At 39.8% G+C, this 14,211-nt stretch overlaps 1 protein-coding gene across 3 annotated transcripts in view; it reads left to right on the top strand.

Moving 5' to 3' along the window:
- Positions 1-14,211, top strand: part of hivep3a (HIVEP zinc finger 3a) — a 63,368-nt gene that overhangs the window by 22,321 nt on the left and 26,836 nt on the right. Inside the window, exon 1 of one of the 3 annotated variants that reach the window (XM_059349149.1) lies at positions 6,615-6,756. The exons of the other annotated variants lie outside the window; for them this stretch is intronic. The gene's annotated coding sequence lies outside the window, so the exon portion shown is untranslated. Of the gene's footprint in view, positions 1-6,614; positions 6,757-14,211 lie in introns of those variants that run through there. 3 annotated transcript variants of the gene reach the window in all.

Genomic DNA, 14,211 nt, shown 5'->3' with positions numbered 1-14,211 from the left:
AGCAGGTTTAACCTCTACATCTGCCTCTTTAAAAATAGCCCATCATTTCTATTCAGCCCCTGCTAAATGTTAATGTATTGTATAGCTTGAGGTACAAAATGAATTCACAGCGTTCAGGTTAGCAAAAAAGAGGCCAGTATTGTGAGACCTTATCTTTTTGTTTCCGTCCCTTCCCTCGCCCTACATTCCTAACAAAAAGAAATATTCCTGTTGAGGAAATGTGTTTGGTAGCATGATGTTCACACTGTGACAAGGCCATCCAGACAAGCCCCAGCTGCACAGAGGCAAGCCTCCCCTGTGAAAGAACTCAACACTGGCAGCTCTGTCACCTCCAGAAAGGCTGACAAGTGGAGTAAGACCGATTTACTGAGCCAATATTAGTCTTCATGTCATATTCAAATAATAAAACAACAAACCAGAATATGTTGAAAGCAAAAACCACCTTTATTTTCAGCAGATCTGGCCCTCAATAAACAGTCATTTATCATAAATGACAAGATGTTAAGGGCGTTATTTGTCGAAAACTTACAATGGCAAAAATATCCTCTATCTACCAATGCAAAAGTTAAAATACAGTGCATGCATGTTGATGCATGCATTACTGGTGATATACATAGGCAGGCATTTGTCAACACTGAACAATTTTCATGATTATGGAAGCATAATAATTTATGATAAAGGGGAACATTACACAGATAACCAATATGTAGGCTGATTTAGTGGTTTTCTTTTCGCTAGATTGAAGCTAGACCTTTTCTGTGTGAATTGTGCCCTAATTTTGAACCAAAAATAACCATGCAAATAACTTAATAAGGTGAATTAACTTAAATTTAAGAATATTTAATTCAATTATTATACATTATTTGCACAATGTATTAAATTGTCAACCCAAATACAAACTGAGAAAAAGAAATAGAAATTAAAAGAATAAAGCATCGGTATTGTATAAGGAAGAAATAAAAAATAAAAAGCTAACACCATTTCTAAATCAAACCAAGCATCATTTTCTGCATTAAATGTTCTGTAAAAAAAAAAAAAGTTTTCAGAACCGCAAATATTGGACAATATACAGATATGTTTGCGATACGCCAATATTGTCTGATTAGACTAGTAGTAAGTAAGTAGAGCCTGCCGACCAGGCTCTACTTACTTATCAGTTTTATATATTAAGAACCAGTTCTCAAGACCCAACCCTCCCTCCACAGATAAACCATGTTTATTTTTGTTATTATAGCAAATGTGAGAACAAACAAATTCAATGTGGAAGTATTGCCAAATGCTGCCAAAAAAAAAACTAACAATTTTACAATACAAAATTCAAAATACAAAAATCTTTTGTTCAAACTATTATACACTAATCCAGATCTTGGCCACCCAGAATTGAGTTTGTAATGTTAATGAAGTTATGCCACTGAGCTGTCAACTGTTTTTCAATTGTTTGAAGTAGGAATGCCAAGTATTGTCTGGTTCCAGCTTCTCATTTGTGAGGTCTTGCTGCTGTCTCTGTTTATGATCGCTAACTGACTTTCTTTTGGGTTTGGACTCTTGGTTCGACAAGACAGCACACAACGACGTCACTGTTGGCTTGCAGGTGCAAAAAAACACACAAGAAGTACAGGTGTGGTTGACAATAGGGCACTACAGGAATGAGTCCTTAAAGCCGGATGTAAGTTAGCATTTTAGCGCCATGGGGTCTATCCACTCAACCTCAATGAGGATTCTGAATGGGTGGTCACAAGCTTAAGAGATGTTCACGTTTTGTTGTATGACATAAAATGCGTTGGTAAATACCCCTACTTGCTATTTTTGGAGTCTTTACGTGTCCCTAAAAAGGGAGTGTGTCTATGTTCCCTGGGTCCTATGTTCCCCTCTTTGTATGAGACTGGGGAACATAGGACCCTTTTCCCCGATTTTCCCAAAAAGGATCCTACGTTCCCCGGTCTGTTACTTTTTCCACCATTACTGCCAAATTCCATGGCAAATAGGCCTATGTAGGCCTATGGGCTGTTTGACGCGCATATGCAAATAGGCCTAGACGAGGAAAGATTAGGTCAGGGGTGGCAAACCTGCAGGTCTCTAGCTAACCCAAACCCTTTAACAGTGGGGAACATAGGACCCTTTTTCAGGAAAAGGGTCCTATGCTCCCCGGTATGTATTGCTACAGGGGAACATAGGACACTTTTTGGGAAAAACGGGGAACATAAGTCCCGGGGAACGTAGGGATTAACCCATTAAGAAGGCGGCTGCTAACAAGTGGCTAAATGAGACTACAGTGCTTGTCAGGGACATTAAACGTCATCACGCTGGACACGGACAGGAACTCTCTCACTAGTCCACCTAACAGCCTCTAGTCGTGTTTTTCAGAGCTCTTGCAAACTCTGGTAGATTGTAAATTATGTTTAACAATTGCTTTGCTAGGCTTTGCTAGCTTGTCAAAAATGCTGGTTAGTTGAAGCACAACGGTAGTGCCATTGACTGTGGTGTAGTTTTCTACGTTAGCTTTTTACTTTCATCGGCTGCATTAAAACTTCAAACATAATAAAGATGAGGTTCATTTATGAAGATTATCCTGCTGAACAAAACGTGTTAGCGTCAGAAACGTGTGCTTGCCACAGAGCTTATTTTCCTACAGTGAAACAAAATCCAATGTAAAATTCCCATCGGCGATTTCTCAACAGACATCATGTTGATGCTAACTCTCATGTTGGCCTACAAAAATATGTCATTTCATTTGTCTTTATAGGGTAATTTCCTCAGTAAAAGCTAATGTGACATTAGCTGCTTAGTTACAGCACGTGGGGACGTTACTGTTTCCACTGTCCCTGCAACACAAAAGTAGCCATTGTTCACTTATTTGTTCTATTTAATAATGTTTTGGATGTTTGTCATACAAGAAAAGCCAGTCTCTTCTATACAGCCAGCAATGTAATTTACTACGGTTGCTAAACATAGCTAATGTAACATCAGCTTTTAACTGTAACTAAGTAGCTCATGACTAAACAAAGACCATTAATCTCAACTGCAACGCAACATGTCCCGTTGGCTGTTGTGTATATAACACTGAACTAAAATCAGTTTGCACAGCACACATGAAGGAACAGTTATTTCTCTGACACAAGTATTACTGTAGCTTGCTAGGATATTATCCACAGCTGGTTGTTCTGCTGACCTCCACTTATCTGGTGGGACTACAAGGCTGGCAGTTCCTATCTTGGAATGATGAATGGAGACTTCCAAGTTGTGAAAAATAAAAAGTACAGTTTTGTTTTTGGTTTGATTAAGCATTAGATTGGGGGGTTGGGCTTTAAATGTACTCTATCAATGTACATAGGGAATTGTAGGAAAAGTTTAAAAAACATTTAGAACTTCACAACGGCACAAAAAACGGTGGCTTTTTCATGCCCAGTACACTGTAAAAAATGTCTGTAGATGTTACGGTGAAAATATGCTAAATCATGACAGTAAAAGACCACAAAATGATAAATGGGTTAATTCAGTTTCATTAACAATGAAACACCGTAAATGTATATATCAGCCAAAATAGTATTTTTTACATTAAAGAAAAAAATACATTACTCCACTGTAAAATACACTGGCACCATGTTTGTAGCAAAAAACATACTGCAATATATATACAAGCCATCATTTTTGCATTCCTTTTTTGTAAAAAATACTTTTTCTCACTGTTAAATGCACTAAACACCATATCTCTAACAGAAATATACTGTAATATTTAATGGTAAAATCTTTAATTCATGCAGCATTTATAAAGTATTTTCTTGTCAAAACATTTATTTTTTACAGTAAAATATGGACTAAAATGGCAATCTTAAACGGGAAATCAACAGTGCTAATATCATTTTACCGTAATATTACAAAAAGTTGCAACATATTTATTACGGCAAAGTTTTTTTTTTTACAGTGAAGCAAGGTTTCCATCCAAATGTTGCACAGAAATTCCAGAAAAGTGGCAAAAGAAAGTGCAAGTTTCCATCCACTATGGTTGTGTAAATGTTAGGAGTTGGTTCATCGAGATCAACAGTTGGTTGACCCAGTTGTCTCGTCAGGTGCAACAAAACCATTGCAGAGGTTGTGTTACATTCTGCCTCTCTGTCCATCCCTGCAGCCACAGTCCCACTTTCCCCCGGCCCCTTCATTGCAATTCTCAACCTGTTCACCAGACGCCCTCAGACTTTTCTGCATTACCAGTCACTCTAGCTCTAGCCCTACCCAATCCTACTCCTCATGCCTAAACTTAGCTAATTCAACCAACGAGAGCCAGTCAGACTAGGCCAGGACATGCTTTCACTGTAACTGGACATGTAATTTAGGCTCCTTGCTATGTCAGTGCTGGTCTGATTGATTAATTGGATCAGATCACATATTAATTGTTTTTTCTGTCACCAAAATAGCAACATGTCTGTCCGCTAAGCCGCTTTACCACCCCAAAGTTTAGAGTGAAGGTTCAGAGTGAAATTCTTTATTACATACCAGTTTGCTGTCTCTTTCACCAAGCCTCCGGCTTCCTGGTTGCTCTGGAGCTGCTGGGAGACAGCTAATTGGAGCTACAGTAAGTCATCCTATACCGCACCAGCTAACTACAGCAGCTAATCTTTATGGTGCGGAGTTGCACCTCCAATTCACAAAGCCTTGCCTCCAAAAACGGAAAATGCACTTCACCTTCTACATGCGTTAATAGCAATGAAACAAACAATTGCCCAACCCTAAGACAGTTAGAGGGGACAGTATACCAGCCCCATTTCCCTGGTTAGATTGTCTTCGGTGTGTTTAAAAGAATTGTATTTTAATATTAGTAATGGGTGTGTTAGAAAAAATGCAGGTGGTGTTGTATAGTAGATTAAAATTATATCCAAACTGATGTTGGCAAACTTTAATGGAGCAGCTTTAGAGATGACGTTAAGTAGGGCTGCACGATTGTGGCCAAAATGATAATCACGATTATTTTGATCAATATTTTAATCGTGATTATTAATCACTATTATTCATCATGTTAGGGAAAACATCTGTATTTTTATTGCACTACTTTTAAACAAACAATATGAACAGTTTTTAGTGTGTGCACAGAGTGTATGGTGCTTGTTGTAAACAAACAGATCGCTAAGTGAACAGCAGCAGCACATACACACTGTACTGCTACAGAGCTAACTGTTAGCTTATTAGCAATTTGCAGACTGGACGCTAAGGGTTAACATCCCCTCTGGCTCTGCAGCTGGGAGAGACTGCTGCAGGAGGACAGTGCTGCTTCAACTCCTTACTGTTCTTAACGAGCCGCCGGCCCCCGCAGCTCGTTAAGAAGAGTAAGAAGGAGTCTCCAATAACACCAGAAAAAGTCGCTGGATTTGTCTCCAGTCGCTTTTTTGAAAAATAGTTGCTAAGGGGATCTGAAAAGTCGCTAAATATAGCAACAAAGTTGCTAAGTTGGCAACGCTGCTTTTACAAATGGCCGTGTTGTTGTGGCGTCGAGTACTCCGTCACATCCTGCTTAGCGTTCTATCCAATCAGCAACCAGACTTTTTCAGGGGAGAAAAACCGCCCTGCCCCCTGGTGGATGGTGGACTACTGGTGTAGAAAGTGCTTGACTAGATATGCAGGAGAGCCACATTTTAAAATGGAAATATCGCAGACGATCAGGTCAATTTAATCGTGGTGGCCATAATCGTGATCATGATTAAAATGTGATTAATTGTGCAGCCCTAACGTTAAGGCTCAGGTAATGGTCTAAATGCTGTTTCAAACGCTTGGATAAAAAGAATTGTCTATCAGCAGCCTTAATACAGATATATCCGTATCAGATCTGGCCTTCATGTTCCATTTTCAAATTTGGAGCCCTACTACAAGGACTCTCTGTTGCCTGGTGCAGGATGGACACCCCGGGCTCTCTTCCATTCCCCTCTCAGCTTCCCCTTTTCCAGATGAGCGGCTGACCGCCTGCCTTCATCCCACCGGCTGGTATTCCCTCAATGCTGCAAGCTTTCAGCATGCTGAAAAAAGTCACTTGGCGGAGGGGGGGAAAACCCATGGCATAAAAGAGCGGAGAGTGATGTCAGAGCTGCCTGGACTCGTTTCAGCCGGACCCCTGGCAGGAGCATGAACGCTGCGCTGTGGTGTGTGGACATTCTCCAGAGCTGCTCTTAAAAACTGGATCCTTGAGCTTTTTGCTTTTCTTTCCATGCAGGCTCTTATATGTTTTCAAATTTTTCCAGGGTTTTCTTAGAATGCCACAGCAATAGTTCTCCACCTATGCTGGAAAAGTGAGACTTGAATGGGGAAACTGTGTTTTATAAATATGAAGTAACCCCCTCCACCCCTTTTCCCGGGCAAATTAAAACACCAACCACTCACCCTGCCCCTCTACCTCTCACCGCTTTGCCAGCTGTGCAGCCCAAGACCGCTGCCAAAAAAAACACAGGCTTACGTCAACTACCAAATAAGGAGTTGCTACTTCACTTTGACCTGAAAGAGAGACACTAAGGGGGGGGGGGGGGGGGGGTATGAAAGAGGTGGAGATAGACCGGGAGAGAGTGTCCCCTCCTCCTCATTCATACGCATAATATACTCCGCTACCTGTTTGTCAGCCCAGTGCACGTAGAGCGGAGACTCGATTACCCCTCTCTCTTCTCCGTCACTCTCATTCATCCTTTCTCTCTCTCTCCTTCCCTTCACCTCCCTCTGGCTCTCTCTGCTCTCCCCGATTCCAGTCATTCACAATCGGAGGACAACACCACCTGCTACCAGGTAAAAAAAAAAAACCCATTGATATCCATTCTGTCATCTGCAGTGATTTCAATGTGTGTGAGGTGATGTGAGTGACATGATGTGAGGACTCGGGGATTGTCTCCATTCAGGTCTTTGTTATTGCAAAAGGCAGCTACATCAATGAGCCAGTGAGAGGTGGAAGAAAGCAAGAATCATTTGTGGAATCAGAGCAAACAGAGACATTTAAAATGAGCTGAATATTTTTGCTGTTTTAAACATATGCAGACAGTGCAGCTTCTGCAGTGAGAGTGTTTTTGCCTGTGTGTGTGTGTGTGTGTGTGTGTGTGTGAGTGTGCCCGTGTGTGAATGAAGGAGAGGGAGAGTGCATATAGTGAGTGGTTCGTGGGCTGTGTATGTATTAAAGCTCACAGCTCAGACTGGGAGTGAATGAGCTCCCTGTGTTGTGCATCCAACCTCCTATGCTTGGCATGTCCCCCTGTGGACTGGGGAGCACTCCCGAGGTGCACACGCACGCACATGCACACACACACACACACACATACACACACACACACACACACACACACAGAGGAATGGCTATGCATGCACTGACTCCCCGAGGGCTCTCCTCCGTCCCTGGAGATCACCGCTATCAGGCTGCTGGTGAGGCTGCGCTCCCTGACTCGGCGGTATTGCTAATGCTCAGCTGACATTGTGCTGGAAACACAATAACAAATTAGGGTTTTTGTTGCTAAGTTCTGATGAGTTTGCCAGATGGAGATTTAGGATTAAGGTGAAACAAGTTCCGAAATTATCATACTGTTTTCACTGTGTTTCATCATAAAATTGTCAATGAAGTAACCACTTTTTGCTTTAACATCCGGACGGTCGAATTTCTTTTTTTTGTTGTTTAAACTAGGGCAAGACTGATATATCTGTCGGCTGATATTTGCTAGGGCTGGGCGATATGGACCAAAAGTCATATCACGATATATTTAGGCTGAATATCGATATACGATATATATCCCGATATTTTTATCGCAAAGTGAGAGCAAATGTTCAAAGTCAAAGCCAAATATGACATGTCACAAGTAGTTTTATTGAAACCGTTTATTTAAGTGAACATAAATAATCTATTTCAACAGGAGTACCTTTTTTTTTTTAAAGTCAAAGCTCCATAAAGTGCACATATAGATAAAAAATATCTTAAATAAAAGCTGCAGCTTGCCTGGAGCAAGGATCACAGTGCAAATTTGAACAACATCGATATATATGCGATATGGTCTAATTCCATAGCACATTTAAAAATATATCGATATATCTTTTGTTTCGATATATCTCCCAGCCCTAATATTTGCAACTCATAATGGCCTATCATCAGCGTATATGTTGTCCAATATGCACAGAGATTAAAACTTTTTTACACAACATACAAAACAGGAAGTTATGCTTTGGTTGATTTAAAAATAGTGTCGTCATCTCTTAGTAAAATGTTCTTCCGTCTGTCAGCCACAGATGACTGAAAAGCATGTGGAGCACTAAATCCCCAAAGATGGTAGTGTACTATATAAAATAATGTATAAAAATGTTAAATATTATTTGTTTAAGAAGCAGCCTTCTGAGGATCTTTGCAGAGTCATATTGTTGCAAATCATTGCAAAAATAGAAAGATATATTTTCAATTCAGCTCAGAAATTCACTAGATTGGCTGCCACAATGGTGGTAATCGCTGAATAAAAAAAAAATATGGTATCGGCCTCAAAAATCCCATATCAGTTAACCAAAATGATACATAAATCTGCTGTTTTTGCCTTTTTGAAATACTGCACAATTCACTTAAAATTCACAATTCATTGAATTCTTTAGAATATTGTAACTGAGACTAGTCCAGTGTTCTTTGTCATCCCCATGTATGCAATTCCCTTCAGATTCTTCCTGAAAGAATGGAGGAGTATCAGTGTACTACGAATTCAAGACTCCCGAAGTATTGATTTTCTCTCCAAAAAAGCCGTAGCTTCGAGGAGGGAGGCACCTTCGCCTGCCTCGCTCTCTCCCTCTCTCTGTAGTCGGTGAGGATGCTGGAAGATAAATTTAGCCCTCCAGCTCTCCTTCCATCTGCTACAACATGGTTTAGGGCCGTTACCATAGGAACCACCGCTGGGTGCCCATTAGTGTGAGAGGAGGAAATTGACAAGATTTTTAAAAAGCCATTTATACAATATTCTCTTTCGGAGTGGTGTGTGAATGGATGCAGTATTTCACAAATTTATATAAGAGGTTTTTTTTAACTCAACTTGATGTGATGTGTTTCACTACCTGAAGATTTTGAGCTCACTCTGCAGATTGTAACTGTAACTGCTATGGAAAAAATATTTTTTATGTCTGACAATTTAAACTCTAGTAGCCTGTACATATTTTTGGGATGTGCAGTAAATATATTATATATCTCTAATGTACACATTGCTCATATCACTACCTAACACCTGATAATAATGCACTTTTTTGTCACTATAGGCTCTTGGCTGGTGAAATGCTAATGTTCATGGCAGAGATTGGCAGGAAAACCCAGTGTGATTAAAAACATTCATAATGGCAGCATTACATAAAGCTGTGCAAATTGCATTAACGTGGTGTTGTTCATTCTGACTCACTGGAACACGGTAAATAAAAATAAAAGTGATGAATTGTATCAGATCTGCTATTGTTTTTTAGAAGGGATGTCCTATTCTTTAAAAGTACTCCACCCATTTAGCTCTGCACTCATAAGATTCAGTGTTTCCTCTCCATTGTTTCTAGCAAAGGGGGGCGTAATGTTTTATTCACCAATTTGAGCCTTTTATGCACCAAACTATGAAAATTAAAGCACAAAATTGGGACAATTCAAGATATAGAAATATAATGGGGGTGCACATGAATGCACCATGAAATTCCTGTCAACACACATGCTTTTCCGCGCAAAGCAAGTAGACATGCAATCGATTTTTAAGTGGAAATAACATTCATAATATAACACTGTACACTGTAAAAAAAACAACTTGTTTTTACGGTCAAAAAAAAAGATGGAGAAGAATCCAATGCACTCATGACAAAAATAAAGTAAGTAAAACCAACAGAAACAAGGCGCAGGCTGTTTAAACCAAATAAAGTCTTTGATGGATGCTCTCTTCATCTTGGAAAATAACCGTACACCAAACAATGCGCACATCTTCGCATAAAAAGTCTAAAGCCACAAAAGACCTAGGGTGATACTTTGTGGTATTTAGTTTCCCTCCATGTTGCAAAAGTTTTCCAGACACAAAACACGTCAGAACTGGACGTGGACTTTTAGCCAAGGTAACTTTTTTCACATATGCAGTTGTACTCCCAACTAGACTGATCTCTCCTCAAAAACGTAAATATGGGGCGTTTGTACAGGCAGCAAAATACGACTCATAAGGGCTGTTTCCACTACCGGGCAATACCCGTAATGAGGCTGGTCTCACTCGCCGAAACGCCCCTAATTTAAATACGAGCAGTCCAGAGCGGGCTTTTGTCGGGACTTTTTTCATCCCTGTTGAAGAGCAGGGTCTTTTTTCTCCCCTGAAAACAGCCTGGTTACTGATTGGATAGGTCGCTAAGCAGGATGTGATGTAACTTAGCGTCTTTGTTGCCATAATTAGCAACTTTTCGGCTCTTCTTAACAAGCTGTGGGGGCTGGCGGCTAGTTAAGAAGAGTGAGAACGAGTTGAAGCAGCACATTCCTCCTGCAGCAGTCTCTCCAAGCTGCAGTCACAGAGCCGGCTAACAGTTAGCTCTGTAGCAGTACAGTGTGTATGTGCTGCTGCTGCAGGAGGTGTTCACTTAGCGATCACTTAGCGATCACTTAGCGATCTTATGATCAGCTGCTGACGTTGTACACAGTTAGCGACGGCGGCCACAGTTGTGTCTCCCGTGTTTAATCCGTCACGACGATTGAAAACCATACGTCACCTCCGGAGTCTCTAAATCCCTCTGGGGGCCTTTTTGTAGTGGAGACACGCAGAGTGAGCAGACTTTTGAGAGGGTGTGGCCTGAGACTTTACCGGTGGCCACTCTTCCCCCTAATGGAAACACTGCTATATTTACGTTTTAGACTGACCTCCGCTGTCATCTCACTAACATAGTAATGATTGAGGGCGATTCCCAGTTTAAATACCGAATGTCACACTCGGGCCGGATTGGTCGGACAACTGTGGACTTTCACCCAGGAGAACGGGTTTGTGTCCAGTGTGAAAACAGAAGTAAACGTCATTTTTAAGGTTTTTAACGTCACTTACGTTATTTGCGTAACTTCTGTGGCTCATGGTTTGTGAATCACAGAACTTATGGTAGTCACGTTACCCCCATTATTACTTAACTTCTGGTATTTATGGAGGTTTTTGCCCTTCACTTAGGTCAGTGGTTTTGTAGCATAAATTCACAGAAAATGCAGCCTTTTTTACAACCACCAACCATGCCTGTATGTATAATGACGTGTGTGCTATTTTTAGAACACTCCGCTATACCACAGGGCGCTTTTGACAAATGCTCATTGTGTCGTTATGGGTGGTATTGATAAACTGTCTATTCTGTCATTTAATTTGGAGGTCTTGTTGCTCCCAACACCTGTAAACAGACTTTCAATGTGTACAATTGGTGGATTTCCCTCTTAGAGGAGATGTAGTGGTTTTTGATGGATTGGTATTTAGTTCTCACTAAATATGTAGTAGTTTGCCATAGCAGACATCTGTCTGACTTTAACACTGAAAACATTACACACAGACATTTGTTTTCTAGCAGAGCGTTGCAACTGTTCACCTAGAGAGAACCACCGAGGCTGAGAGCCAAGACAGGGGGAAAACAGGATCCGTGTGGAGAGAAGGGTTGAAAAAAAAAGCTTTCCCTTCCTGCTAGGTTAATTTGCACCACTCATGGTGCAAATGAACAGTCTTTAGTTAACTCCAGAACAAGTGTGACCCATGCAAGTGTAAATGAGCAGATGCAGTGCATGATTTAAAAAATGTCACTTGTTTTTAGGTGCCAGTTCTGTACTGAAAGTGCTCCATCTGAAATGTATTTCATTCCAGTCATTGTCACCCTCATGCAGAGTGTGCGGGGGCTTTGAACGTCTCACACTCTGAACCTCTGAAGTGTTATTTTCAGAAGACGAATGAGTCTCTGACTCTCCTCCAAAAGCTCTTAGTCCAGTTACACTACCTGTCTGACCTACATTTACCACTTACTAGTCTCACTGCAAGAGATTTAGGTCTGTGATATCTTATAGGTCTTTTTCAAAGCACAGATAAAGTGTTATACCTATACATGTTTTTATCATCAAGAAATGTAATGTTAGTTTAATATTTACCCAATTCTGGCATGTATACTCTTCCCACAAGTTACACCAAAGATGGTTATCAACCTGTTATCAGTAATTTGGATATAATCCAGCAGCTTTGCCGTCTTCCACCAGAACGTGGGTGTAGAAACCAGCTGGTCAGTGCGTGGGATGCCTTGTTTACTGTTTCAGTATGCTGGCACAAAATAACATTGGGAGTTCTCTTCAGTATCTCCACTGAGTCCCCTTGTCTATGCACTCACAGCTAGCAGCCATCCCTACTTTTATTTGACCTGGCTTTTTTAAGGGAATTTAAAATCACAGATAAAATCAATCATACACTATAAAGTAATGAAGGAGCCGCACACATGTGCTCTAATGTAGAGAGCTTGGTGATATGGCCAACATCTTCTATTTGGATATCGGTAAATTCATATTGATTACAATATATATCAGAATGTTGCATGATTTCTGGTAATCCAATTAATTTAATAATCTACATGAAATAACCACATTGTAAATTCTATTTTTGTTTACATAGTGTCATCCAAATAAAATATAAATTTCCATCCATCCATCCATTTTCTTCCGCTTATCCGGGGCCGGGTCGCAAGGGCAGCAGGCTAAGCAGGGCATTTAAATTTAATGAAACAATATAATTTAATGAAATAATATAAATATTGCCAAAACGCAGTTCAGCCACTAGTTTTACCACATTACTATGTAAACGATAGATTTTAGATTAAATATATACAATAGACATTTTTATATCATTTTGACGATATACTGAAGAGTAGCCCTACTATAATGTGGTTGTACTGTACTGTAGTACTGTCTGATAATGTTCTGAAACATCTAGGTATCAATCCATATCAAAATTGAATATTTGAAATGGTTTCAGTCAGGGCTGCAACTAACGATTATTTTCATTATCGATTAATCTGTCGATTATTTCAATGTTTAATCGATTAGTTGTTTGGTCAATAAAATGTTGAAAAATATCAATCGGTGTTTCCCAAACCACAAGATGACATCCAGGAACAAAGAAACCAGAAATATTCACATTGAAGAAGCTGAAATCAGAGAATTTGGACTTATTGGCTGCTCAAAAACTGCTCAAACCAATTATTCGATTACCAAAATAGTTGACGATTAATTTAATAATCGATTATTGTTCGATTAATCAAATCATTTTTGCTGCTCTAGTTTCAGTACTTATTATCTGCAGTATAGTCTAGGGTCGGTGATCATTGTGTGCAGAACTCCATCATCCCATTGAGGGCAGTTGGTTCAACTTGCGAACCTTCTAAGAACCTGTTTGCTTTGCACAGGCCACGTGATGCTGCTTTCCCAGAAAAATGCTAGCGCCAACTTAAAGCATAAGAACAACAACAATCAATTGTCTCTCTACAAATGTTGCTCCTGGCCTTGTGAGACACATTTGTTCTGCTCGTCTTTAATTCTATGGACAGCGATTACATTCTTATTAACATTGAAGATGTTAATGATAAACTTTGTTGTAAGCTAACCCTAGCTTGGTCTAACTTGCTGTCTAACACAGACTACCTGTTGTTAGGGCTGGGCGATACGGACCAAAAGTCATATCCCGATATATTTAGGCTGAATATCCATATATCCATACGATATATATACCTATATTTTTATTGCAAAGTGAGAGCAAATGTTCAGTCAAAACCAAATATGACATGTCACAGGTAGTTTTATTGAAACCGTTAATTTAAGTGAACATGAATACTTTTTAAAAAAAATTAAAGCTCCATAAAGTGCACATTTATATAAAAAAATATCTTAAATGAAAATAGGAATAAAAAAATCTGAAATATATACAAAAAAATGTAACTATATATTTATATATCCGATATGGTCTAATTCCATATCACATTTAAAAATATATCAATATATGTTTTATATCGATACATCACCTAGCCCTACCTGTTATCGATCACATTGCAGTTAAAAAAATCAAATAAATTAAAGATACACATTTTACACATTTGTCTTGTTGGTCATGATAATCCCGTCCCCAGCCCATGTTGTAAGTGGTTCATGGTTCAAGACCAGCAAAGAGTTGACCGCTCTGGAAGCAGTTTTCCTGGCCAAGACCCGGTTCTTTGGCAGTTGAAATGCTCGGATCTGGTTCG

Source organism: Centropristis striata, chromosome 14 (genome assembly GCF_030273125.1).
Source record: "Centropristis striata isolate RG_2023a ecotype Rhode Island chromosome 14, C.striata_1.0, whole genome shotgun sequence".
NCBI classification, from domain to species: Eukaryota; Metazoa; Chordata; class Actinopteri; order Perciformes; family Serranidae; genus Centropristis; species Centropristis striata.
Note: the sequence above shows the minus strand (reverse complement) of the source record. Positions and strands in the feature narration are given on the sequence as shown.